This window comes from Schistocerca serialis, chromosome 5, assembly GCF_023864345.2.
Source record: "Schistocerca serialis cubense isolate TAMUIC-IGC-003099 chromosome 5, iqSchSeri2.2, whole genome shotgun sequence".
Classification (NCBI taxonomy): domain Eukaryota; kingdom Metazoa; phylum Arthropoda; class Insecta; order Orthoptera; family Acrididae; genus Schistocerca; species Schistocerca serialis.
Window position 1 is genome coordinate 719,219,202 of NC_064642.1, and position 26,956 is coordinate 719,246,157.

Consider the following 26,956-nt stretch of genomic DNA (forward strand, 5'->3'; position numbering starts at 1 on the left):
CGGAGGCTGCGCCTGAGGCCGCCGCCGGCCGAATTACACAGCCAGACGTCCCGCGTCCCGGCCAGGTCCCTGTCTCCGCCCTAACGACGCCTCGCCTTGGCGCATGCCACGCCATGCCACTCCACACTACACCAGCTGCCAGCCGATCACTTCTCCCCACAGCAGCCATCCGGTCCAGCCTGGCATTCCTCCCACGACCTTCCGTCTCTTCAAAAGGGACACGTCTAACCAAAATGGGTTGGAAACACCTAACGAATATTACCAACATCCTACACTACCGCCCATTAAAATTGCTACACCAAGAACAAACGCAGATGATAAATGGGTATTCATTGGACAAATATATTAAACTACAACTGACATGTGATTACATTTTCACGAAATTTGAATGCATAGATCCTGAGAAGTCAGTACCCACAACAACCACCTCTGGCCGTAATAACGGCCTTGATACGCCTGGGCATTGTTTCAAACAGAGCAGGGATGGCGTGTACAGGTACAGCTGCCCATGCAGCTTCAACACGATACCACAGTTCATCAAGACTAGTTACTGGCGTATTGTGACGAGCCAGTTGCTCGACCACCATTGACCAGACGTTTTGAATTGGTTAGAGGTCTGGAGAATGTGCTGGCCAGGACAGCAGTCGAACATTTTCTGTATCCAGAAAGGCCCGTACAGGACCTGCAACATGCGGTCGTGCATTATCATGCTGAAATGTAGGGTTTCGAAGGGATCGAATGAAGGGTAGAGCCACGGGTCTTAACACATCTGAAATGTAACGTCCACTGTTCAAAGTGACGTCAGTGCGAACAAGAGGTGACCGAGACGTGTAACCAATGGCACCCCATACCATCCCGCCGGGTGATACGCCAGTATGGCGATCACGAATACACGCTTCGAATGTGCGCTCACCGCGATGTCGCCAAACACGGATGCGACCATCATGATGCTGTAAACAGAACCTGGATTCATCCGAAAAAATTACGTTTTGCCATTCGTGCACCCAGGTTCGTCGTTGAGTACACCATCGCAGGCGATCCTCTCTGTGCTGCAGCGTCAAGGGTAACCACAGCCATCGTCTCCGAGCTGATAGTGCATGCTGCTGCAAACGTCGTCGAATTGTTCGTGCAGATGGTTGTTGTCTTGCAAACGACCCCATTTTTGACTCAGGGATCGAGACGTGGCTGCACAATCCGTTACAGCTATGCGGATAAGATGCCTGTCATCTCGACTGCTAGTGATACGAGCCCGTTGGGATCCAGCACAGCGTTCCGTATTACCCTCCTGAACACACCGATTCCATTTTCTGCTAACAGTCATTGGCTCTCGACCAACGCGAGCAGCAATGTTGCGATACGATAAACCGCAATCGCGATAGGCTACAATCCGACCTTTATCAAAGTCGGAAAAGTGATGGTGCGCATTTCTCCTCCTTACACGAGGCATCACAACAACGTTTCACCAGGCAATGCCGGTCAACTGTTGTTTGTGTATGAGAAATCGGTTGGAAATTGTCTTCATGTCTGCACATTGTAGGAGTCACCACCGGCGCCAACCTTGTGTGAATGCTCTGAAAAGCTAATCATTGGCATATCACAGCATCTTCTTCCTGTCGGTTAAATTTCACGTCTGTAGCACGTTATCTTCATGGTGTAGCAATTTTAATGCCCAGTAGTGTACTTATGTTTCTTTTATGCATGGACGGCCGCAGTGGACGTGCAGTTCTGGCGCTGCAGTCCGGAACCGCGGGACTGCTACGGTCGCCGGTTCGAATCCTGTCTCGGGCATGGGTGTGTGTGATGTCCTTAGGTTAGTTAGGTTTAAGTAGCTCTAAGTTCTAGGGGACTTATGACCTGAGATGATGAGTCCCATAGTGCTCAGAGCCATTTGAACCATTTTATGCATGAAAAAGGTGACTATCCGTAGAGTACGAAAACGTCGTCTTCAGAAAGTACAGATAATTCGTTGACAAATATTAAGCAACGTTTACCTGTTTGCCCAAAAGATCGATAAGTAATTAAGAACAAAGTATGTTTTGATAGGAACTACTTTCGGAAACCGCCTGAGGCCATAACAGGCAACAGTGTGCTGATTTCGAAGAAGCAGCCGTAAGGGTCATTTCTAAGTTATAGCTGACAACAAAAGGCGACTTCAACATTCGCTAACTGGCGCTGCATGCTAAACCGTCAGGATGCACAATGTTTACAGAGCTACAACCCACTTTTCCATGCTCCACTGTCGAAACTTTCCTGCCCAGTCTAGACAAGTACAGAGGATAGCTATGCCTGTCACTGGGACTGCAATGTTAGGCGGGTGATGGAGCTGGAGCCTGTCTGGGAGATAGCAGGCAAGGCGGGAAAGAATTCCAGTGTGCATTCGGTCCGTCATGTGGAGGAGGCCCTGCCGGCGGCTATCGAGCGCACTGGGTGCAACTGGCAGCATGTAGTGGCACATGTCGGCACGAATGACGCCTACCGCTTGGGTTCTGAGGCCATCCTCGTCTCTTTTCGGCGGCTGGTAATTTGGCGAAGGCAACTAGCATCGCACGCTGGGTGCTGGCTAAGCTGTCTATTTGTAGCATCGTACCCATGGTTGATAGCGGTCGTCTGGTTTGGAGCAGAAAGGAAGGTCTAAACCAGGGGCTCAGCCGACTCTGCGACGGTATCTGATGCGAATTTCTCGACCACCGCTATCGGGTGCAGGATTGTAGGGTTCCCCTTAATAGGTCAGGCGTACACTACACGCAGGAAGCGGCTAATATGATAGCGGAGTACGTGCGGCGTGCACCTGGAGCTCTTTTAGGTTGGACAAACCCCTCCCTTGCGATCAAAGACAACTTGCCTGTTAAATCAACCATAGTGACCTCAGATGAACTTAGTCTCGCAGATCAGAGATAGAAAAGATTAATATGATTTTATTAAACTACAGGAGTATCCAAGGAAAGGTCCTAGCATTATTATCGCTTACTGAAGGTTATCATACACGGACAGTATTGGGAACAGACAGCTGGTTGAAACCAGATGTCAATGACAACGATATCCTAAGTTCAGATTGGAATGTTTATCGTAAGTATAGGTTAGTCGCCAATGGTCGGCTCTGAGCACTATGGGACTTAACATCTATGGTCATCAGTCCCCTAGAACTTAGAACTACTTAAACCTAACTAACCTAAGGACATCACACAACACCCAGCCATCACGAGGCAGAGAAAATCCCTGACCCCGCCGGGAATCGAACCCGGGAACCCGGGTGCGGGAAGCGAGAACGCTACCGCACGACCACGAGCTGCGGGCGCCAATGGTGGCGGTGTGTTTATTGCAGTAAAAAATTTGATAAAATCTAGTGAGGTTATCACGGATTCCGAGTGTGACTTAATCTGTGTGAAACTGAGTATCAAAATGGTAATCGGATGCTTTTATAGACCACTTGGGTCAGGATCTGTAGTTGTAGAGTGCTTCAGACAGAGCTTGTAGAATATCATTAGTAATTTTCCTGATCATGCCGTTGTAATAGGGGGTGACTTCAACTTGTCAGGTATAGACTGGGAGTGCTATGCCATCAAAACTGGTGCCAGAGACAGGGATTCGTGTGACATTGTTCTGAATGTCTTGTCCGAACCAACCCGTCAGGGTAACATGTTAGACCTCCTGGCAACAAACAGACCTGAACTTATCGAACCAGTTAGCGCAGAGGAAGGTATCACTGATCATAAGGTTGTGACAGCACCTGTGACGACGGGTCCTACAGGGAATGTTAAGAAAGGTAGAAAGATGTATTTGCTCAGCAAGGTGACAGATACAAATTTCAGAAGATCTCAGCAGTCAGCGTCAAATACTCGGTGATGAGGACGAAGATGTGGAGAAGAAATGGAAAAAATTAAAAAGCATAGTTGAATATGCCATAGACAAGTATGTTCCGAGTAAGGTTTTAAGGGATGGGAAAAATCCACCATGGTTTAATAGCCGTGTTAGAAAAGCGCTACGTTAATAAAGAGCACTTCATCTCAGATTCAAGAGAAGTAAAAACCTAGCCGACGAGCAAAAGCTGAACGAAGCGAAAACGAGAGTAAGGAGAACAATGAGAGAAGCGTTCAATGATTTTGAAAGTAAGACATTGTCAACCGACCTGAGTAAAAACCCTAAGAGATTCTGGTCGTATGTAAAGACAGTAAGTGGGTCAAATCATCTCTTCATTCTCTGAGCGACCACACCAGCACCGAAGCGGAAGATAACAGACAGAAGGCCGTTGAATTCGGTCTTCCGAATTTGACTCACCGCGAAAGATCGTAACTATGTCCCTCCTTTCAATCGTCGTATTAACGTCGAAATGGCAGATATTGAGATAACGGATCGCGGTATTAAAAAGCAGTTATAATCACTTAGTAGTGGAAAGGCGTCAGGATCAGATGATAATGTTGTTTGGGCTGTGGGGCGCTCAACTGCGTTGTTATCAGCTCCCGTACAACTTCCCAACCTTTGCTCAGTACAATCTCTCCACTTTCATGAATGATGATGAAATGATGAGGACAACACGAACACCCAGTCATCTCGAGGCACGTGAAAAATCCCAGACCCCGCCGGGAATCGAACCCGGGACCCCGTGCTCGGGAAGCGAGAACGTGACCGCGAGACCACCAGCTGCAGGCAGGATCAGATGAGACACCTATAAGAGTCTATAAAGATTATGCGAAAGAACTTGCTCCCCTTCTAGAAGTAATTTATCGTAGATCGCTAGAGCAACGATAAGTACCTAATGAAAAAAGCGCAGGCCATTCCCGTTTTTAAGAAAGGCCGTAAGACAGATCCACACAATTATAGACCTATATCGCTTACGTCAATCTACTGTAGAATTATGGAACATGTTTTATGCTCGAGAATTATAACGTATTTGGAAAATGAACATCTCCTCTACAAAAATCAATACTGATTCCGCAATCAGAGATCCGGCGAAACTGAGATCGCTCTGTTCCTCATGAGATCCACAGTGCAGTGAACAATGGCGCTCAGGTTGATGCCGGGTTACTTGATTTCAATAAGGCATTTGACACCGTCCCGCATTGTCGTTTAATGAAAAATATACGAGCTTACGGAGACTTGCGATTGGATTCAAGACTTTCTTGCAGATAGAACTCAACACGTCTCTCTTAAAGGAACAAAATCGACAGATGTAAAGGTAATATTCGGAGTACCACGGGGAAGTGAGATAGGACCGTTCCTGTTTACAGTATATGTAAATGATCTAGTAGAAAACGCCGGATTGTGTTTACGGCTATTTGCAGATGATGCAGTTGTCTATACCAAAGTAGGAACGCCAGACGACAGTAAGAATTTGCAGAAGATCTGGAGAAAATTGATGGATGGTGCAGGCTCTGGCAGTTGAGCCTGAAAGTAAGTAAATGTAACAATTGTGCATATATAGAAAAAGAAATCCACTGCTGTATTGCTACACTATTGATGACGAACAGCTGGAGACAGCAAGTGCCATAAAATATCTAGGCGTGGTTATCCAGAGCGACTTTAAGTGGAATGACCACATTGTAAGTAGGCTGTTTATGTTTTCTTATTGGCAACGTTACGTAGCGCTCTGTATGGAAATCACTGGCTGTGCTGTGTGCAGTCTGTGGCTAGTTTGCATTGTTGTCTGCCATTGTAGTGTTGGGCAGCGGCAGCTGGCTGTTAACAGCGCGTAGCGTTGCGCAATTGGAGGTGAGCCGCCAGCAGTGGTGGATGTGGGGAGAGAGATGGCGGAGTTTTGAAATTTGTAAGACTGGATGTCATGAACTGCTATATATATAATGACTATTAAGGTAAATACATCATTTGTTCTCTATCAAAATCTTTCATTTGCTAACTATGCCTATCAGTAGTTAGTGCCCTCAGTAGTTAGAATCTTTTATTTAGCTGGCAGTAGTGGCGCTCGCTATATTGCAGCAGTTCGAGTAACGAAGATTTTTGTGGGGTAAGTGATTTGTGAAAGGATAGGTTAATGTTAGTCAGGGCCATTCTTTTGTAGGGATTATTGAAAGTCAGATTGCGTAGCGCTAAAAATATTGTGTGTCAGTTTAAGCACAGTCGTCTATAATTTTTCTAAGGGGACGTTGCAACATAAAGTAGATAGTGGGAAAAGCAGATACCAGATCCACATTCATTGGAAGAATCTTAAGGAAATGTAGCTCACCCACAATAGAAGTGGTTTATAAGGCGGTTGTTCGCCCGATTCGTGAGTATTGTTCATCTATTTGCGATTTCTATCAGGCACGATTGATAGAGGAAATAGAGAATATCCAACAAAGAGCGGCGCGTTTCGTCACGGGATCGTTTAATTGGCAAGAGAGCGTTGCTGATATGCTAAACAAACTCCATTGGCAGACGTTACAAGGGAGGCGTTGTGCATCACGGAGAAATCTACTACTGAAATTTCGGGACAGCACTTTTCAGGAGGAGTCGGACAACATATCACTTCCCCCCTCATACATATCCCATATTGACCACGAGGAGAAAATCTGAGAAATTAGAGCCAGTACACAAGCTTACCGACTATCATTCTTCCCGCACACTATTCGCGAGGGGAACAGGGATCAGATAGAGGTAGCAAAAGTACCCACCGCCAGACACCATCGGCTGGCTTAACGGAGTATGATGTAGATATAGATGCAGATGATGTACATTCAGTGTACTTCACTTCGACGAAGCTGCTTCACGAAATCCTTACTATGTGATCATTCTACGAATGATATAGTTTTATGTTCTTCCGATTTGTTGTTAGCTACAGGAAAGTAGGGATAGTTTCGTAAATATTGGTTTGCACACATCGAAAAGTCACCCTGCGTATTCAGTTTTGTATAACTCATTTTTTCGGTACTGGATGCAGCAATCATTTAGTCTTGCAAACACACTGAACATATGAAGAAACAAGGAAAGCAACAATAAAATACGAAAACAATACAAACAAAGGAATTGCTATCGTTCATTGAGCTTTAGTGGTACATAAGCAATATGCATATTTTTTCAGCGAAGAACATACGATAAAGTATGCAGACTTCTGGAACTGTGCACATCCGGCTAGCCACGTTCCACGCTCGCTGTTCTCCGGTCGTTCGCTGGAGTGCGAATGCTCTGCGCGACTGCTTGTACTGTAGTCCAATTAAAATTTCTTGATAGTTGACACTTCACGATTTGGAGATGGTTTCCTCCAATCAGAGCGCTCAACGTTACGCCTTAACAGTTCGCCGTTGCCAAACAGCCACAACAAGTAGTTCACTTCCTATTCTTCATTCGGCAATCTTTCTTTATGTGTTTGTATCTCGAATGCTGAGCCTGGTTCTTTTATTTCGTATTTCATCACACATGACAACCGCACACACACACACACACACACACACACACACACACACACACACACACAAACAACGATGCTAACGAAGTATACGTTTCATACACACCACAAACAAAATGCTACTGGATCGTTTCGCACAAGACGCGATTCAACACTTATACAATTATTATAATCAGAGAGACCGATTTACATTAGGTAATCTTAACACATTATGTGAAACTGAGGCCGGCCGCGGTGGTCTCGCGGTTCTAGGCGCGCAGTCCGGAACCGTGCGACTGCTACGGTCGCAGGTTCGAATCCTGCCTCGGGCATGGATGTGTATGATGTCCTTAGGTTAGTTAGGTTTAAGTAGTTCTAAGTTCTCGGGGACTGATGACCACAGCAGTTGAGTCCCATAGTGCTCAGAGCCATTTGAACCATTTTTTTTTCTGAAACTGAATTTTCCAAGGCTGCAAATCAATCGTTGCGATTTGGACACCAGAATCATAAATACAACAATTTGCAATTTTGTGGCATAGTGTAACGGTTAGTGTGTAAACCTGATGCGTGGAACGTCGAAGATTCGAAACTGGAACGTCGAAGATACGAAACTCATAAAATGCTGCGAAATTTTTTTCTTTTTCTGAATCTAATCAAAACACTTTGATTATCGGTTTTATTCATTTGATTTGTTTAAATATAATTTTTCATTTCTAATACTCTGCCGTGTCAGTTTCATCATCGTATTGACTTCCTTAGTTCTGCCGCAGATTGTTAACCTCCGTTTTCTCGGATACTTTGCACGTCACGAGATTGTGGGTGGGTTAGGACATGAGTTTAAAGGCAGGGGCACAAAACCTGTAGTCTGCCGCAGCTGAGTCAGAGTCACTGCTCACTTGCCGCAATGATCCACTACGCAATGATGCACAACAAACCATCCTGTTGAGAGCGTGCTGTACTGTAAGAGAGTTTGTTTCTGACAAATACACTGGCTGCCAAACAACACGAATGGCTCAGAATTGTACAGATGGTAAAGGATATTAAGGTGGGCACCGTGACATAAAGGACTAACGGTCCTTTCAGTCTTCATTGCCAAAAGAAAACTACACGTCTTGACAACAACAAAAAATGTGTGTGAAATCTTATGGGACTTAACTGCTAAGGTCATCAGTCCCTAAGCTTACACACTACTCAAACTAAATTATCCTAACGACGAACACACACACACATGCCCGAGGGAGGACTCGAACCTCCGCTAGGACCAGCCGCACAGTCCATGACTGCAGCGCCTTAGACCGCTCGGTCTTGGCAACTGTTCACAATCACGACCGCCAGTCTCCGCACCTGAATTTTCAACATAAGCTACTGAGAGGATTTAAATACCTAATCAAAAAATGTGTCGAACTGTGCATTAAGGAAGATGTTAGTCTTGTATGTATTGTATTGTATGTTAACCGGGGACCTAGAAACAACATAGAGGCTCCTTCCCCGCCGCAGCCGCAGTGGTCCACAACCCCACGACGACTACCGCAGTCCACTTCAGCCCTCCACCGCCCCACACCGAACACAGGGTGGACCCCCCAGGGAACGTCTCACACCAGACGAGTGTATCCCCTATGTTTGCGTGGTAGAGTAATGGTGGTGTACGCGTACGTGGAGAACTTGTTTGCGCAGCAATCGCCGACTTAGTGTAACTGAGGCGGAATAAGGGGAACCTGCCCGCATTCGTCGAGGCAGATGGAAAACCGCCTAAAAACCATTCACAGACTGGCCGGCTCACCGGACCTCGACACAAGTCCGCCGGGCGGATTCGTGCCGGGGACCAGGCTCTCCTTCGCGCCCGGAAAAATGTTAGTCTTACTACTAACAGAACTGAATTATATAAAAACGTCCTCAAGGGATACCAAAATTTGACTTTCAAAGTAAAATTTCCTGATGAACTACTTTTCAACTAGACAGCGCCTGCTTGATGTAATACAGAGACGACAACCCTCTGTATTACAGATGTCATCAAATTTCCGGTCAAATTATATCAGCTTTTTTAAATTGATGAACACTGATTTCAGTGACAGCTATTTTTTTTTTCAAGCAAATCAGCGAGTGTCTTTTTGTGGTCATTGTATTATGAAGTACTGCGTCACGACCTCGCTCTCGGTGAATCATTAAAGGCTAATAGTAGAAAAGGAAAAGAACAGGAACTAGTTAGACCCAGTCACCTTCGTGGAGAATGCTAGAGTGTCCTTGGGTCTGTTATGTCCTGAGGCGAACAGGATTCCGGATACCTTCCCGCGCCACAGTTAATTGATGTACTCAACAGAACTGGATTTTTTCGGATTTGAACGACGCGTGTAGACTCGTTGTTTCTATTGCATTAGATGGCGAGAACCACAGCTACGTGCACCTGCTCCTATACTTTTAAACTTGATGGTACCATCATCTGAGAGCAATTGCTGTCTCGGGCTCACTTCATGGCCAGTAAGGTCATGGATCGTTATTCAGATAGCTCTCAATTAACTATCAAATGAGCTCCGACTTCATCTGCCTGTGCCCATCTCTTAGAGATCTGATGTATCTCTTAATGAACGAGACTTCCGGGGTAACAAGTCACTCTCTTTCTGCCGAGGGCCTTGTCAAAGAAGCCAAGAGCGGAAAGAGATTCAGGACACTATCTTGTCCCTGGGATGGGAAATTGCCCCTAAAGGCGGAAGAAACAGCAATTAGCAACGGCATGAAGATGTAGAAGGCACTGGAAACCACTATATTTTAAAAAAAGGTACATAATGTGTATCCACAGGACAAGAGGTTTGTAACTCAAAAAGTGTCATGGCGATCTCTCCACTGGCAAAAGATTCCGGAATAGTCCCTCATCCGGATCTCCGGGAGGGGTCTACCAAGGGGGAGGCGGCCATGAGAAAAACATGGAATAGTCAACGAAAGGGTAACTACTAGCAGGGGTGTGGAATGTTAGAACCATGAATGTGGTAGGGAAACTAGAAAATCTAAAAAGGGATATGCAGAGGCTCAATCTAGATGTAGTAGCGGTCGGTGAAGTGAAATAGAAAGAAGAAAAGGATTTCTGATCAGATGAGTATAGGGTAATATCAACAGCAGCAGAAAATGGCGTAACGAGCGTAGGATTCGTTATGAACAGGGAGGTAGGGCAGAGAGTGTGTTACTGTGAACAGTTCAGTGACAGGGTTGTTTTTATCCGAATCGACAGCAAACCAACAACAATAGTCCATGTATACATGCTGACCTCGTAAGCTGAAGTTGAAGAGAGAGGGAAAGTATATGAGGATATTGGAAGGGTAATATAGCACGTAAAGGACGATGAAAATCTAATAATCATGGGGGTCTGGAATGCAGTTGGGGAAGGAGTAGATGAAAAGGTTACAGGAGAATGTGGGCTTGGGATAATGAGTAAGAGATTTGAAAGACTAATTGAGTTCTGTAACAGATTCCAGCTAGTAATAGCTAGTTATCTGTTCAAGAATCACATCAGGAGGAGGTATATTTCGAAAAAGCCAGGTAATAAAGGAAGATTTCAGTTAGATTATATCATGATAAGACAGAGATTCAGAAATCAGATCCTGCATTGTAAGGTATACCCAGGAGCATATATAGACTCAGACCACAATTTAGTAGTGATGAAGAGTAGGCTGAAGTTTAAGAGACTAGTCAGAAAGAATCAAAACGCAAAGGAGTACTAAGGAATTACGAGATGCGCTTGAAGTTCTCTTGGGCTATAGATACAGCAATAAGGAAGAGCTCAGTAGGCAGTGCAGCTGAAGAGGAATGGATATCTCTAAAATGGGCAATCACAGAAGCTGCAAAGGAAAACAAAGATACAAAGCAGGTAACAGCAAAGAAACCATGGGTAACAGAAGAAATACTTCAGTTGATCGATGAGAGCGGGAAATACAAAAATGTTCAGGGAACTTCAGGAATACAGAAATACTTGGGGGTAAATGGCAACAGAACAACTATTCACGCTGATGATAGAATGTATCGGTCTGACTACATACCACTTGACTTTCGGAAAAATATCACCCACACAATTCCGAAGACTGCAAGAGCTAACAAGTGCGAGAATTATCGCACACTCAGCTTAACAGGTCATGCATCCAAGTTGCTTACAAGAATAACATACAGAAGGGTGAAAAATAAAATTGAGGACGTGTTAGGTGACGATCAGGTTGGCTTTAGGGAAGGTAAGGCACCAGAGATGCAATTCTGACGTTACGGTTGATAATGGAAGCAAGATTAAAGAAAAATCAAGACACGTTCATAGGATTTGTCGACCTGGAAAAAGCGTCCTACAATGTAAAATGGTACAAGATGCTCGAAATTTTGAGAGAGAAAAGGGTAAGCTATAGAGACGGGTAATATATAAGATGTACAAAAGCAAAGAGCAAATAATAAGAGTGGAGGACCAAGAACGAAGTTTTCGGATTGGAAGGGTGTAAGACGGGATGTAATATTTCGCCCCTACTTTTCAATCTGTACATCGAAGAAGCAATTATGGAATTATAAGAGAAGATCAGGAGTGAAATTAAAATTCTAGGTGAAAGGATATGAATGATGCAATTCGCAGATGACATTGCTATCCTGAGTGAAAGTGAAGGAGAATTACATAATCTGCTTAATGGAATGAACAGTCTAATGAGTACAGAATAAGGATTGAGAGTAAATCGAAGAAAGACGAAAGAAATGAGAAGTAGCAGAAATGAGAACAGCGAGAAACTTAACACCAGAATTGACGGTTACGGAGCAGATGAAGTTAAGGAATTCTACTATCTAGGCAGCAAAATAACCAATGATGGACGGAGCAAGGAGGACGTAAAAAGCAGACTCGCACTGGCAAAAAGGGCATTCCTGGCCAAGAAAGTCTATCAAACATAGGGCTTAATCTGCTGAATCGGAGAGCAACGGAATATGTGGAAAACACTAAAAAGGTGAAGGGACAGGAAGGTAGAACATCTGTTAAGACATGACCGAGTGACTTCCATGGCACTGAAAGGAACTGTAGAGGGCAAAAACTGTAGAGAAAGGCGGAGATAAGAATGTATCCAGCAAAAAAAAATGAGTACTTAGGTTGCAAGTGTTGCTCTGATATGAGAAGTGTGGCACAGGGGAGAAATCCCTGGCGGGCTGCATCAAACCAGGCAGAAGACTGATGAGTCAAAAAGAAAGCAACTAATTAGAACTTAAGAAATAAAAGGATTTAAGGACCCGCCGATGCACCGTTCACTAAAAACGGAGAACTGATACGAATAGGATGAGGTGAGCAGAAGGAATGTAGGAAGAGAAAAAAAACACGAATGGAGGGACAGGGTTTTGAACATATGTCCTCGACAACACGAAATGGGAAAATCAGAGGAAAGAACTTGGTATTTTATTAGAAAAACCAACCTTTAGTCGACATGCACTTGTACTCCTTAAAGTGGCGACTATATTCTACGTCTTTCTTCGAACAAAATCCATTGCATATGCTCTTCAGTTGTCATGGGGCAAAGGAAGTGAATGCAACTACAGAAAAGAGGCTAATATTCTCCCTAGTGTCAAGGCGGGCTACGACAACGTATATAGAAACAGTAAAATCCTCAAAGTCAACTTCAATTCGTCTATAATGTTAGGTCGCTTCTACGTCCTAATTAAACAACAATATTTTGAATAACAAGAAAGTTTATAAATAATACAAAGTAACTATCCGAACCTGTCATTATGTTGAAACGAAATAGTTACATACAAAATATGGTAATCAGGTGATACGGCTATTACAGCATTCATATCCTCGAGCGTATCCTGCTTATGTATCGGATGTGGTTGGTCGGTAGCTTTTTTCAGCGTTATTTTCATTAAGATGCTGACTATGAGCTTAGCAGATAATTAGAACGTTGAAATTAAATTAGCAGGTGACCTAGTGAAAAAGCACGGAAATGTTACTAAAATTCTTCTTGGAATCCTACTCTCTGTCTAGACAGAGAGCAGGATAGCCAGATAACAGAGAGACAGCATTATCGCTACTTGTTAACGTTACTTATTCACCCTTTGGTAATTAACGTTCACTATCGATAAAATTCCATTAGAAGTAGTGACAGCCTTGGGAGAGCCAGGACTAACGAAACTCTATCATCTGGTGAGCAAGATGTATGAGACAGGCGAAATACCTCAGACTTCAAGAAGAATATAATAATTCCAATCCCAAAGAAAGCAGGTGTTGAGAGATGTAAAAATTACCAAACTATGAGTTTAATAAGCCATGGCTGGAAAATACTAACACGAATTCTTCACAGACGAATGGAAAAACTGGTAGAAGCCAACCCCGGGAAAGATGAGTTTGGATTACGTAGAAATGTTGGAACACGTGAGGCAATATTGACCCTACGACTCATCTTAGAAAATAGATTTAGGAAAGGAAAACCTACGTTTCTAGCATTTGTAGACTTAGAGAAAGCTTTTGACAATGTTGACTGGAATAATCTCTTTCAAATCCAGAAGGTGGCAGGGGTAAAATACAGGGAGCGAAAGGCTATTTACAATTTGTTCAGAAACCAGATGGCAGTTATAAGAGTCGAGGGACATGAAAGGGAAGCAGTGGTTGGGAAGGGCGTGAGACAGGGTTGTAGCCTATCCCCGATGTCATTCAATCTGTATATTGAGCAAGCAGTAAAGTAAACAAAGGAAAAATTTGGAGTAGGAATTAAAATCCATGGAGAAGAAATAAAAACTTTGAGGTTCGCCGATGACATTGTAATTCTGTCAGAGACAGCAAAGGACCTGAAAGAGCAGCTGAACGGATGGTCAGTGTCTTGAAAGGAAGATATAAGATGAACATCAACAAAAGCAAAACGAGGATCATTGACTGTAGTCGAATTAAATCGGGTGATGCTGCGGGAATTAGATTAGGAAATGAGACACTTAAAGTAGTAAATGAGTTTTGCTATTTGGGGACCAAATAACTGATGATGGTCCAAGTAGAGAGGATATAAAATGTAGACTCGCAATGGCAAGGAAAGAGTTTCTGAAGAAGAGAAATTTGTTAACTTCGAGCATAGATTTAAGTGTCAGGAAGTCGTTTCTGAAAGTATTTGTATGGAGTGTAGCAATGTATGGAAGTGAAGCATGGACGATAAATAGTTTAGACAAGAAGAGAATAGAAGCTTTCGAAATGTGATGCTACAGAAGAATGCTGAAGATTAGATGGGTAGATCACATAACTAATGAGGAGGTATTGAATAGAACTGGGGAGAAGAGGAGCTTGTGGCACGGCTATAAGAAGGGATCGGTTGGTAGGGCATATTCTGAGGCATCAAGGTGTCACCAATTTAGTATTGGAGGGCAACATGGAGGGTAAAAATCGTAGAGGGAGACCAATGGATGAATACACTAAACAGATTCAGAAAGGTGTAGGCTGCAGTAAGTGCTGGGAGATGAAGAAGCATGGAGAGCTGCATCAAACCAGTCTCTGGACTGAAGACCACAACAACAATCGATAACTTCTGACGCTGGACACAAAGCGGTCCTACGTTGTATTAGTGCCTTGAAAATGAGGGGGAGTTCACTTGTCGAAATCCCGCCAGTTGTCGAAGACTTCACCCGTGAGCATTCCATTCCTTGGTGGGGCCCCAGTGTGTGTGGGGCCCCAGTGTGTGTGGCAGGACATGTCCACGTACAGGTAACGCAATTACGGGCCAGTGGTTTGTGGCCTTGGCGCGGAGCTGACGCCCGATAGCGTCCCCTGTAGAGTTTCATCGCGTTCAGGCCTCGCGGATTTAGTTGCCAAGACTTCAACGTTAATTCCTAATCATGCTCCTAAAACCACTGTAGCACGACTCTCGACGACAGGTGTCCGGCAGGGAGATGCCATCGACGTCGGGGGGGATGGTGAGCTGACGATCCGCAATAATGTATACGTGGTCCGCATGTGACTATGACAGAAGCCAAGAATAATGTCCCTCACGACACACTACTGCCCATACCGGCCTGGTTTAGTAGCGTTGTGCGTGTTTCGAGTAGCCGTTCGCCTGGATAATGGCCGGCCGGAGTGGCGGAGCGGTTCTAGGCGCTTCAGTCTGGAACCGGTACGGTCGCAGGTTCGAATCCTGCCTCGGGCATGGATGTCCTTAGGTTAGTTAGGTTTAAGTAGTTCTAAGTTCTAGGGGACTGATGACCTCAGAAGTTAAGTCCCATAGTGCTCAGAGCCATTTGAACCATTTGAACCTGGATAATGGCGTATCCGGATACGCTCAGCGACCTAATGTAGCAATAAAGCAGAATGGTTTCCACTGGTCGTCAGTCCAAACACGATAATCACATGCACCCTGTAATCCTAACTGACGACGTCGTAGGGTCAAGATGAGAACAAGTATGCGTCCACTGCCTGGGAGCTCCTTGTTCGGTTGTGTGCTCCGAAACACTGTTACTTGCACTCTGCCATTAGAGCCACAAAGACCCTTTTATGCTGACTGGACGCAGCTGCGACCTCCATGTGCTGTTATGAGCACTCCTTGCCACCTCTCGTGGTTAGGCCGTCGTTCATTTACTCTCCATCGATGTTGAAGACAGCAGCACACAAAGAAGCAAACGGCTTCGCCGACATGCTCGTTCGTGGGCGCTGGACCGTAACAACCTACCCTTTGTCAAAGTCATTAAGTCAGTGGATTTCTGCTTTTGCGTCCTTTATATTCATGAGAATAGTTCCCTATTTGTCTATGCTCCGCTTATATTCTTGTCTTACAGCGTCACGCGCCTACAAGGCCACAAGCGCGACTTTCAGTCTTTCGGTGGGCCGTAATCAGTGGCAACTCGTGCTTATTTTTTTTGGCGGGGCCCAGATGAAAAGTCAACAAATTTTACAACGGAACTGTTCAGAATTGTTGTCACTTTTGTCATTTATGATACCTTGTACTTACTGGAATTAAGGAAAACGTAGAAGGGAGGACCCACCAATATAACTTCTTTCTTCGCACAACCTGTTTATTTAACAATATACAACCATAAAATTTTCATTAGCATAAGGAACAAATTTGCAAAATTCTTTTGACCTTAAAACTTAACTCGAATGAGCTTTTGCTAAACAAATCTGAAGTGCTGTATTGCAAAACGACAAACAATATGACAATAATTACAAGACGTCCGGTCCTGCAGCCCCCCCTTTATCGGACGAAACAGCGGTGTTTACTACCGCACTGGACACAGTCTGTCTTATTAAATGCCCTTCTGCAACACATGAAAGCTATATAAGCACCTGCAATCACAAGAGTGATTCAAGTATCCAAAACAGATGACGTAAGTTTTAATTTGAAAGCTATATGTCGAAAGGTTCGGGGTTAAGATGCGCACCTGTTAAACAGATTAGGAAACAATATGACAATGATAAGGCTTACTTCAAAGCAACCAACCTCTTAATTTCAATCGGCAACCAAGGTGCGACTGGATCCCATCCCGTCCCTTCTGACAATTTTATTTTGATAAAAGCCCGGATGACAGCTGGCTGTAATATTTTGAAAGTTAAACTGGTTGTCAGTTATTAAGACCCCTCTGAAGGAACGTCTTAAAACATTACTTGTGAACACATATTACAAGAGAAATCACTCGGTGGAACCCCATGATCCAGCTAAAATACACCAATAATGACCCGGCCTTTCAAACACAGCAACGAACAGCCTAGTATAACAGGTTGTTTAGATTATAACCAATGACTCAGAAACGCAATTACAATCAATGAATTGGACCGGTTAATATTGAATTGAACCGGTTAATATCTAAGTCTAACCACAAGGTCCCTCTTTTGTTTAACGGCGACCTGTACCTTAGTACAACGGTTCCGTCTGTATTTACGACCAGGAGCTGGTTCATTTCAACATTAATGATCGGGTACAAACCAGAAAGGAAAGGCAATATAATAGCGGGACAGATTTTCAAACGACAGCTAGTGTCTTAGTACAATACTATGGCCTCTATTTACGACCAAAGAACCGACCGAGTAGAACTCTGAGGGTTGGCTACAAACCAGAAAATAATAAGAAGGGTAGGGAGACAATCACAGAAATCACCACGAGGATTACAGAATGTTACTCGACTTTATCAGCAAGCAGTTCCATGGATCCACGGCGCTTACTGAATGGTGCCGATGATAGCCAGGTACAAGAGGACAGCCAGTACACGAATGCTGCCAACCAGCCGACGGAATGTCGACCTGCTGGTTGTAGTCGAAGCTGGCCCCGGTGAGGTACTCCGGTATCTTCGCTCTGCGCAGACCGTCCATGCGGAGCTCGTGGTTTCGCCCTCTCGAACCTCGTGACCACCTCTTCTCGCGACGCTACCGCCAAACTTCGTGCCTCCCTTTCGGGCCAGCGAACTCCGTATATATATCGGCAAGCAAAGACCTTCTGAGGGCACAACCCACAGATAACAACTCTTCCTCATAGATATTGGCAACGGGGTCGCAAGAGGGATAGTCGATACTAAACCTGAGCCAGTGGCGCCAGACAGAAGTCTGCTAACTCAATGGTACTACAGCTCAATGTATCTCAGAGGAAAGGAATCTTTCAACAGGTTTCTTCCCCTTAGAAAATCACAGTATAATGACAAACTGAATTATGCACGTAATATCTGTTGTTTCGTCTACTTGCACAGAGACAAAAGTGGCAGTATTTATCTCTTAAATCAGTTCTACAATGTAAACTTCATACTTCATACTTCAAGGAGTCTAAAAGCTGATTCTGTATAATGTGTGACGTATATTTGCAGATGGAAGTACCAGAGCTGTTTAAGTGGTCGTCTGACCCACTGTCAAGATTTCCTAGAAGAGACAGCAAATGTGAGAATCCGCCATGGTTCGCTGATTCCTGTTTTTCTTCAGGACCCTTAATGCTAACTCATGGTTCCAGAAAATATTAAGCACTCTACTACTCTTTTTAGTATGCATCTGTTCTTCGTACTAGTTCATTATCTTTCTGAATTTACATTTTTATGCGCTGACTCAATCTGAGCAGCAATGTTAATGATGCCAAACTTTTTGTATTTAAAAGCATTTTCTAAATATACTTCGCTTTCCTCGTGTGTCTCAATTCGTTCACTAAAATGATTTAGATCCTTACAGACGACTGCTGACCACACTGCTTCTCCACCAAATAACAAACAATAAAAATTAAATACACTCCTGGAAATGGAAAAAAGAACACATTGACACCGGTGTGTCAGACCCACCATACTTGCTCCGGACACTGCGAGAGGGCTGTACAAGCAATGATCACACGCACGGCACAGCGGACACACCAGGAACCGCGGTGTTGGCCGTCGAATGGCGCTAGCTGCGCAGCATTTGTGCACCGCCGCCGTCAGTGTCAGCCAGTTTGCCGTGGCATACGGAGCTCCATCGCAGTCTTTAACACTGGTAGCATGCCGCGACAGCGTGGACGTGAACCGTATGTGCAGTTGACGGACTTTGAGCGAGGGCGTATAGTGGGCATGCGGGAGGCCGGGTGGACGTACCGCCGAATTGCTCAACACGTGGGGCGTGAGGTCTCCACAGTACATCGATGTTGTCGCCAGTGGTCGGCGGAAGGTGCACGTGCTCGTCGACCTGGGACCGGACCGCAGCGACGCACGGATGCACGCCAAGACCGTAGGATCCTACGCAGTGCCGTAGGGGACCGCACCGCCACTTCCCAGCAAATTAGGGACACTGTTGCTCCTGGGGTATCGGCGAGGACCATTCGCAACCGTCTCCATGAAGCTGGGCTACGGTCCCGCACACCGTTAGGCCGTCTTCCGCTCACGCCCCAACATCGTGCAGCCCGCCTCCAGTGGTGTCGCGACAGGCGTGAATGGAGGGACGAATGGAGACGTGTCGTCTTCAGCGATGAGAGTCGCTTCTGCCTTGGTGCCAATGATGGTCGTATGCGTGTTTGGCGCCGTGCAGGTGAGCGCCACAATCAGGACTGCATACGACCGAGGCACACAGGGCCAACACCCGGCATCATGGCGTGGGGAGCGATCTCCTACACTGGCCGTACACCACTGGTGATCGTCGAGGGGACACTGAATAGTGCACGGTACATTCAAACCGTCATCGAACCCATCGTTCTACCACTCCTAGACCGGCAAGGGAACTTGCTGTTCCAACAGGACAATGCACGTCCGCATGTATCCCGTGCCATCAACGTGCTCTAGAAGGTGTAAGTCAACTACCCTGGCCAGCAAGATCTCCGGATCTGTCCCCCATTGAGCATGTTTGAGACTGAATGAAGCGTCGTCTCACGCGGTCTGCACGTCCAGCACGAACGCTGGTCCAACTGAGGCGCCAGGTGGAAATGGCATGGCAAGCCGTTCCACAGGACTACATCCAGCATCTCTACGATCGTCTCCATGGGAGAATAGCAGCCTGCATTGCTGCGAAAGGTGGATATACACTGTACTAGTGCCGACATTGTGCATGCTCTGTTGCCTGTGTCTATGTGCCTGTGGTTCTGTCAGTGTGATCATGTGATGTATCTGACCCCAGGAATGTGTCAATAAAGTTTCCCCTTCCTGGGACAATGAATTCACGGTGTTCTTATTTCAATTTCCAGGAGTGTAAGTTCACTCACTGTTAAGAATGACTTTTTACATAACTATGTGTTGCAGAATGTTCTTCTTTCATCGAAACTTTTCGTTCATGTGTGCCTAACGGTTAAATTTGTCCTTTCTCTTCCATGCTTAGTAAACTAAATGGCGTTTATAGCAAACAATCTGCTTTGTTCATTTTAAAATCACTCTGATAATACTCCAGTTTCAACCACGCAGCTCAAGAATACAGAATATTACGGATAGATGGTCCCGTTTCCTGTCTGCGACATTTTCCATTGACAAACGGCAACAGGGGGAAAATGTATGCAAATGGCTCTGAGCACTATGGGACTTAACATCTGAGGTCACCAGTCCCCTAGAACTTAGAACTACTTAAACCTAACTAAGCTACGGACATGACACACATCCATGTCCGAGGCAGTATTCGAACCTGCGACCGTAGCAGTCGCGCGGTTCCGGACTTCGCGCCTAGAACCGCTCGGCCACCGCGGCAGGCAGAATGAAAGCATTAATGCACTTAAAGGTAACTAAAGGTAGGTGTATAAACTGATTAAGGTGAAAATTCTGGCTACAGGCCCAAGCCGACTGGCTGCAAGCAATGTGTAGAGATGCGGACAGGTCGGCGTGTGGTAACAAGACAGAGAGAGCAGTGTCCGCGGGGGTGCGGGGAAAGATGTGTAGTCGTGAGCTGATCCATTCACTAGCTCCCCACGAAGTGACCGCAAGCTATGCTATGGCTAGGGGCTAGGTGGAGAACGGGAAACAGCTTGCCAATATCCCTTTGACTGCAGTTTTATGAGTCAGGGGTGCAGATGGAGTACGGTGCACCTGAAACTGACCCGTAGTGTTGGCTGCAACGTGTGGGGAAAGGATGTGTTGAGGGAGGAGTGAGGGAGAATTGGTGACAAGACCTAGCCCAGATACTGGCAGCTTTGAGGAACATCACGTGTTTCTGCAAAGGATCAATGGAAACCGAGCATGATTACCTCTGATCTATATCACTCCTGCTAAACCAAAATCGTATCACATTCACACTGTTTCAAGTATTAGTTAAAAGATACACAGAATAAACTTATATCACAAAATTTCTGGTGGGACTGGGCCCTTCTGGATCTTAAGAATGAGCCACTGTTGGCAAGTTTTGTCTTGTTAGTGTCCATTTAACAAACAAGCAAAATATCGATAAATGAAAATTATGAGTAAATGTAAAGTACTGCATATAATTTCTAAAGATAATGACATAATATTTTCTTGATTCATAGCTTAATTTTATAGTGTCTTTGAAGTTGGGTCACAACGTTATTCTTCTTAAATACAGGAGCAATGTTGGAATAAAATTTTTTGTGTGATATTCTGTCTGGTTTATAGCCGCCTTTAACGGTCTTGCGTGTCACCAACAATATCTGCGGTGTACTCAGGCCGATTGGTTATAAGGAATCCATTATTTTATAAGTTATGACGTTTGCTTTGGGCCATTCTTTTGGGAATTTAGGAAAGTATATACAGTCTATAACTTTCCTGCACTACTGCGCCAGTTTTGCCTCAACTTCTGTAGTTGTCCCTCCTTGTTCGTTGTGCTATCAACAAAAGTAATCTCTCACACATCAGATGATGAAATATGGTTCCATGCCAAAACTCTCTCCTCCACATCCCTCTGCACTATTGTTTCAGTAGGTTGCAAATGTTTACGCTGCAACTGGTTATTTGGCTCTTGCCATACCAAAGTTCGTCAACCTGTTAAAAAAGTTTTCAGTTTTCTGTCAGTTGCAAATATAACGTAACTCCAACCACTCACATCCATTGTTAACGTGGCCATTAGCCAACTGGAACCTTTCCCTCGGTATCGTTTGTTCACTTATTACTTTTTTCTCTCATGTTTCTTCTCAGCACCATATTCTTGCAGCACTTAATCGAGGATTACGTTTAATTATTATTTTTAATACTCACGTTTATCTTTCATTTTCCTTCTTTGATTGGCCTTTCACGAAGGACAAAATCTACCTGACCCTCTTTGTAAAATCGTTTTCTAATAGTCCCAACCTTTATGCTGGGTACGTTCGGCAAACTAGAAAGATTTCTATGACTATGATTTTCTCACTATGAAAGATGACGAGTTGTCTCTGTTAGGTCACCATGTTAGTCCGCATGCGTCCTGTTGCGACCTCGTAGAGACGGAAGGGTAACAAATGGTCAGCAGTCAATATCGTACCACACATGGACATATCTTTATACTAGGGAACGCAAGTCATGCTCTCACATGACTGATGACTAAAGAATCATTCCTTTTCGAGCTTTCTCAATTATTTCCAATAATATTTTTATTGAAACAAATGGTTGTAGCTCCGTCATAAGTAGCAATATAACTATCTTTTTTTATTTATTGATAGTGACTGTTTTCAGATACCATTCGTGCACGAGTAAAACAAAAAAAAAAACAAAACAAAAAAAACTGATCCTGCAGTGATCAAAGCGGCATTATGGTCGACTCAGCAACAATAAAACACATCACATAGGACGGACATTAGAGCGTGCTTCAAGTCCATAAATATTTTCATTGACATTTTGCTGCGATGCAGTGACTCTTTGTCGTTAACAGCTCTATTTCTACTGATTGGGTCCATTTGTGTGTGCACTTGCTATACAATCACTCAGCCGACATCGAAAATTTAAAAAAAAACAGTGACTGACCGAATATTAATGGCAGCCTCTGTATTATTTAGGTACAGTATTCTCTGCACTGTGATCTCTAAGAACGAATTTGACGTCAGCAAAGATGATGAATACAAGCTGCCGTGGTCGTGGCTCACAGCCGTCGACCAATTTAACGAGCTGTGTTGGGCCCACTATAAATACAAACAATATTCAAGCAGCCGGTACAGTAGCGATACAGTGACAATATTATACTGTATATGGGTGGTGTCTGTTCCTTCGAACGCGTCCGAAAGAACAGACGTCATTCTTGATCCCATATCCGTACATATACGTGACGAAATGAAATGAATTCTGGTGTCGGTCGCGATTGGACATTAAAATTAATTCAATGGGGACAAGTGAAGCAGGATTCGAATCCGGATTTCCCGCTTCACGGGAGTGGTCGCCTTGACAGCTTTTGCTATCCGAAGCACTCCTTCCGTCCGATTCGAAGTCCCATCAAGCCCCACACTACTTACATAGCGCCCGCTGGCCACCATACTCACTGCTCACCGCATCACCCTGTATTTCCACAAGAGTTCAGGACAGAGAATGGATCCGCACTGAAAGGGCCCTACGACCGTCAAGCCGGATAAGTTCGGAAGTTCCCGTTCCAATCTAGGATTTGTAAGGGGAGTGAGTACATAATATACTGAATAGGAACCAATGTCTGGAAACGTACTGTTTCCACGCTACAACCATTTGAAAACGTACTGGTAATGCGACGACTTTTACAAGTAGTTGATTAGGCGTGGCCCAGTACATCACTTGTTTTACAGTTCCAGTCACTAACAGCCAAAGAAATTGCTCGTGTACTTCAACGTGATGCAGTATGGCCTCATATGATTTGGATGTGCGGTGTCTCCTTGTAGTATCGCAGTAACGCTTGCTGACGGTGAAGGTATCCTTTCTCGAAGCCGTTCCGTAATTGTGCTAAAAACAGTATGCGACCAAGTGGGGCGTTGTCGAGAATGATCCTGATAAGGCCGACGGACATCTCTTCCACTAGCGTGAGCATCGCCATTGAGAGGGATATGTCGGGGTATTCTGCGAAAGTGTACTCAACCATATTGCTCTAAGACTCATAGTCACTTGAATTAGGCTAGAACCTGGTGCAGAGACAACACAGGCACCAAGTGATATCAGCCGATGCGACATTACCACCGCGCCGCCGTGACTACTCTGTCGCATACCTATCCAGCAGCCGGCCGGAGTGGCCGTGCGGTTAAAGGCGCTGCAGTCTGGAACCGCAAGACCGCTACGGTCGCAGGTTCGAATCCTGCCTCGGGCGTGGATGTTTGTGATGTCCTTAGGTTAGTTAGGTTTAACTAGTTCTAAGTTCTAGGGGACTAATGACCTCAGCAGTTGAGTCCCATAGTGCTCGGAGCCATTTGAACCATTTTTGAACCTATCCAGCAAACATGTTTTTAAGCGGCTATAGCATGGAAACGGTACGTTTCCGGACATGGGTTCCTGTTCGGAATATTATGTACTCACTCCCCTCTTCAAGTTCTAGAAGTTTGTAACTGGATGTCGTTAGGGGCCTAAGTCATTGCACGCACCAGGCTCTAACACTAGGCGTAGCGTATCTCTTTATATATCCCGCGATTTTTTAATTTCCGTTTTTACTTTCGATGTCTTATCTGCACAAAAACTTATTGCCAACCGCGTGGGCTAGCCGCGCAGTTTAGGGCGCTTTGCCACGTTTCGCGCGGCTCCACCCCCCGCCCCCACCACCACCCTCGTCGGAGGTTCGAGTCGTCCATCGGGGGCATGGGTGTCAGTTCAGTTTGTCCTTAGCGTATATTAGCTTAAGTTAGATTAAGTAGTGTGTAAACCTAGTAATCGATGACCTCAGCAGTTTGGTCCCATAGGAACTTACTACCACGCCAAGCGGTCATTTCAGCTGGTGCTAGGTTCTAGGTTTTGAGTTTCTAGCCCCATCGCATTGTCTTCTGGTAAGTCACTATGGACCGTACTACAGCGCCTGCGCCTTGTGGCCTCCAGGTAATCCATTGACAGCTCTCCCCCATCACCGTTTCGTCTACGTACCGTTTCAGCAGGATGTCGAGACGAAGACCGTAGGTTTCTTTACTATGTGTTGTCTTCACTAAAGCCGTTTCTACCGCCAAACATCACAGGTAGCAGGAAGAGAACCCTTCTACCACAGATTAATCATTGATGTACAACATAGTAAGCTTGCACGTTTGCACGTTTGTGCTCGGAAGGCGATATCTCTAAAACGATTAATATACAATATGAAACATGTAATAAGTATTTATTAACATAAGACAAACAGACTGCTCAGCTCTGAGCGTTGAAGGTGCTTGGCAATGGAGTTCAAGTACTGTAATGTAATTTAAAATGAAGATTAACTAATCTAAAGATGTTCACCAAAGACTGCTTTATACAACAGACTCAATCTGATTCAAATATTTCACATCGATTCACACTTATCAGTCGGCGTTACCAACGACCGGAAATGTAACGCAGAAGACCTATCTTAGAGCGTCCACGTGGCTTCATTAACAGCGATGGGCGGAATAATCTTGCAACTGCGATGTCATTGTCGAAGGCAGTTCTGCGTATCAGCGTTCACTACGGCGGCTGGCCGAAGTAGCGATAATGCGACTGATTATCCCAAGATTTAATAGCGGAAGCATGGATTGGTTCCAAGCTATGAGGACATCCAGGCAAAGTCTGACTGAAACTCAGTGGTGCTGTGGCTGTAATGCTTAGGTGGCGGGTCCTCTGCACTGAGTGCCGTGTGACTGTAAACACATCGCTGAACACCTACTCTACACTGAGGTGACGAAAGTCATGGGGGACCGCCTAATATCGTGTCGGACCTCCTTTTGCCCGGCGTAGTACAGGTACTCGATATAGCATGGACTCAAAGCAAGTCGGTGGGAGTTCCCTACAGAAATATTGAGCCATGCTGCTGCTATAGCCGCCCATGAACTGACGTCTTCATGCGGCTCATGTCGGGCGATCTGGATGGCCAAATCATTCTGTCAAATTGTACAGAGTGTCCTTTAAACCAATTGCGAAAAATTGCGACTCAGTGACATGTGTCATTGTCATCGATAAAAGTTCCATTGTTGTTTGGGAACATGAAGCCCACGAATGGCTGGAAATCGTCTCCATACGGCTGACCACAACCATGACCGCTTCAGTTGAAACGTAGGCCGCAGTCCATTCCATGTAAGCACAGCTCACTCCATTTTGGAGTCATCATCAGCTTACACAGTGCCTTGCTCACAACCTGGGTCAATGGGTTCGTGGGGTTTGCCCCACACTCGAACCCTTCCGTCACCTATTACCAACTGAAATTAGGACTAATTTGACCGGGCCGCAGTTTCTAGTCGTCTAGCGTCACCTGATATGGTCACGAACCCAGGAGCGGCGCTGCAGGCGATGACGTGCTGTTAGCAAAGGCATTCGTGTCGGTCGTCTGCTGTCAGACAATGCATTGTCCTGACGGGTACGTTCGTCGCACGTCCCACATTGATTTCGACAGTTATTTCACGCAGTATTGCTTGTCACTTAGCACTGACAACTCTAACTGTTCTCGATAAGCAAAGGCACTCTGCCACTGCATTGTCAGCGGTGAGAGGTAATGCCTCAAATGTGGCATTTTCGGCATACTCTTGACATTCCACAATGTCTCGGAATACTGAATTCCCTAACGATTTCAGAAATGGGATGTCCCATGCATCTAGCTCTAATTACCATTCCGCTTTCAGAATCTGTTAATTCTCGTCATCTGGCCATAATCACGTCGGAAACAATTTCACACGAGTCACCTGAGTACAAATGACAACACCACCAAACACACTGTCTGTGCGCTGTACTACCGCCATCTGCATACGAGCATATAGCTATCCCACGGCTTTTGTCACCTTAGTGGACAAATTGACAACAGTAACGCCATTTCTGGCAGTGAGGAAATTGAAACTTCCAGGAAGTATCTTCTGTCCTGGGTGGAGAGTACTTACTTTCGATGCTTGCTCAATCGCTTCTCTAGTGCCACTAAGGCTAAATTAATGCAGAACCATATTACACTGAAGAGCCAAAGAAAGTGGTACACCTGCCTACTATCGTGTAGGACCCCTGTGAACACGCTGAAGTGCCGCAACACGACGTGGAATCGACTCGACTAACGTCTGAAGTAGTGCTTAAGGGAATTGACGCCCTGAATCCTGCAGGGCTGTCCATAAATCTGTAAGAGTACGAGGGGGTGGATATCTCTTCTGGACAGCACGTTGCAAGGCATCTCAGATATGCTCGTAATATTCACGTCTGGGGAGTTTTGTGGCCGGCGAAGTGTTAAACTCAGGAGAGAGTTCCTGGAGCCTCTCTGTAGCAATTAAG